The sequence below is a fragment of the Salmo salar genome, unplaced genomic scaffold, assembly GCF_905237065.1.
Source record: "Salmo salar unplaced genomic scaffold, Ssal_v3.1, whole genome shotgun sequence".
Classification (NCBI taxonomy): domain Eukaryota; kingdom Metazoa; phylum Chordata; class Actinopteri; order Salmoniformes; family Salmonidae; genus Salmo; species Salmo salar.
This window is the reverse complement of record NW_025550586.1, coordinates 32,501-35,000: the sequence shown is the minus strand read 5'-3', so window position 1 is coordinate 35,000 and position 2,500 is coordinate 32,501. Positions and strand designations below refer to the sequence as shown.

The 2,500-nt window shown below is 55.2% G+C and overlaps 1 protein-coding gene across 1 annotated transcript in view; it reads left to right on the top strand.

Annotated features, from left to right (window-relative positions):
- The window catches only part of LOC106588079 (phosphatidylinositol 4,5-bisphosphate 3-kinase catalytic subunit alpha isoform), a gene marked incomplete at its 5' end in the record, with an annotated part of 22,251 nt that overhangs the window by 731 nt on the left and 19,020 nt on the right, over positions 1-2,500 (top strand).

The window sequence follows — 2,500 nt, the reverse complement described above, 5'->3', positions numbered from 1 at the left end:
CCCCTCTCTCTATCTGCGGCCCTGTTCGCCCTGCCTGCTGTCTTCTCGCTGTCTTCTGTGTGCCGCCCTGTTCCCCTTTCTCTGCTGCTGTGCGCCCTTTCTCCCCCTGCTCGTTTCTTTCCTGCTGCTGCCTGTATGCCCTGTTCTCCTCCTCTGCCTGCTTCCCTGTTCCCTCCTTCTGCTGTGCCCTTTCCCTCCTTTCTGCTGGCCTTTCGCTGCCTTCCTATGCGCCCTGTTCGCCCTCCTGCTGTCTGCTCCTGTTCGCTCTCCTGCTCTGCTTGCCCCTTTCCCTTCCTCTTTTTCCCTGCCTCATGCTGTGCTGCCTATTCGCTTCTATACCGCCTGCTGCTGTTTTCCCCTGCCTCCTGCGTGCTGTATCTTTCTTCTGTTTCTCTGTGTTCTATCGCCCTGTTCGCCCTACCTGCTGGCTGCTATGCTTTTCACCCTATTCCTTTATGTTCTTGCGGCCTATTCACCCTACCTGCTGCCTCTATGCGCCTATTCCTACCTGCTGCATCCTATCATATTCTTCTCTCTGCTTTCCCTGCTGCTTATCACTGTTCCCTTTCTATCCTTTCTTTCCCCTGTTCGCCCTGCCTGCTGCTCCTTCCCTGTTCCCCTGCTACTGCCTGCTATGCCGCCCTGTTCGCCCTGCTGCTCCTTTGCTGTTCGTTCTTGCTCTTCCTTCGTCTCGCTGCTATGCCTTTCTGCTCTTCCTGCTATCACCCTGTTCGCCTCCCTGCTGCGTGCTGCTTGCGCTTTCTTTCCTTTTGCCTGTTCGCCTGCCTTCCTGCTGCTTTCCTCTGCTCTGCTTCCGCCTGTTCGCCCCCTGTTCTTCCCTGTTCCCCTGCCTGCTCCTGCTGTGGGCTTTCGCCCTGCCTCTCTCTATCCTTTCGCTTTTTGTTTTCTCCTTCTCGCCCTGTTCGCCCTTCAACTCTTTCTTCCCTCCTCGCTTTGTCCTTTCTCTGTCGCCCTGTTCGCCTCTACAACTTATCCGATCCCTATTCGCCCTGCCTACTACGCTGTGTACGCCCTGTTCGCTGCTCCTTTATCTTTTCCCTCTCTGCTTTCTTTCCTGGCCTGTAACAATGCTCCGCCCTTTCCTCTGCTCTTGTGCCGCCCTTTCACCCTCTTCCTGCTGTGCCCCCTGTTCCCCTGTACCTTCTTTCGCTCTTCCTGCCTGCTTGCTTCCTGCAATCTCTTGCCCCTGTTCGCCTTCTACTGCTGTGCCGCCCTTTTTTTGCCCTGTTCTCCTGCATACCTGCTGTGCGCCTTTCGCCTGCCTCCCCTGCTGCTGCGTTCTCTCTTCTCTTTCTCTTTCCCTCTTCTATTCTGCCTCTATTTTTCCTCTGTTCTTTTTCTGTTCGTTTGTTTGTTTTTTTTTGTTCCTCTCTCTCTTTCTCTGTCTTTCTTTTTCCCTGTTCCTCCTTTTTTCTTTTTCCTTCCTCTATTTTCCTCCTTTTCTGTTCTCCTCTGCTGTCTTCCCTTCCCTCCTCTGCCTCTCTGCCCCCTGTTCGCTGCCTCTGCTGCTATCCTGCCTATTCCCCTCCTGCTACTCTATCCGCCCTGTTCGCCTATGTTGCTCTATCTGCCCTATTCCCCTGCCTGCTGCTCTATGCCGCCCTGTTCCCTACTGCTGCGCTCTGCTATGCCCCCTTTCCCCTCCTCTCGCTGCTGTGCCCCTTTCGCCTGCCGTTCCTGCTATGCGCCTGTTCGCCCTGCCTGCTAGCTGCTATCCGCCCTGTTCGCCCTCCTGCTCCTGCTATGCCACCGTCGTTCCCTCCCCTCCCTGTCCCCTTCTTTTGGTTTTGCTTCGCCCTATTCCCCTACTCTTCCCCCTATTCGCCCTCTGTGCTGTATGCGCCTGTTCCTTGCTGCTCTTCCTTTCCTCTCTTCTTCTTTTCTTGTTGTGTTCCTCTCCTCTGTTGATTTCCTTTCTTCCCTGTTCTGCTGTCTTTCTTTTTTTCTACGCTCGCTATGCGGGGCCCTGTTCGCCCTTCCTTATCTCTATCGCGGCCCTATTCACCCTCTCTGCCTGCTGTGCGCCCTGTTCCCCTCTTTCTATCTGTCTTTCTTCTTTCGCTTCTACTTCCTATTCGCCCTCTGTGCTATGCCCCCTTTCCCTACCTGCTCTCATTGGTGTTCGCCCTCCATCTTCTGCTATGCGGCCCTGTTCGCCCTACTGCTGCTCGCTATTCTGCCCTGTTCGCCCTGCCTGCTGGCTGCTGTCCGCCTTTCTGTGCTTCTTTTCCCCTGTTCCCTTCTGCTCTATGCCCCCTGTTCGCCTCTAGCTGCTATGCCCCCTGTTCGCCCTGCCTCTGCTCTATGCGCCTTTTCGCCCTCCTGCTGTCTTCCCCTTTCACCTCTCGCTCACCTGTTCGCCCTGCCTCTGCTGCTTCTGTTCCTTTTTATCCCCTTTCGTTTTCTTCTTTCTTTCTGTTCCCTTTCTGTCTTCCCCTGTTCGCCCTCTCTCTCTATCCCCCTGTTCCCTGTTCGCCTG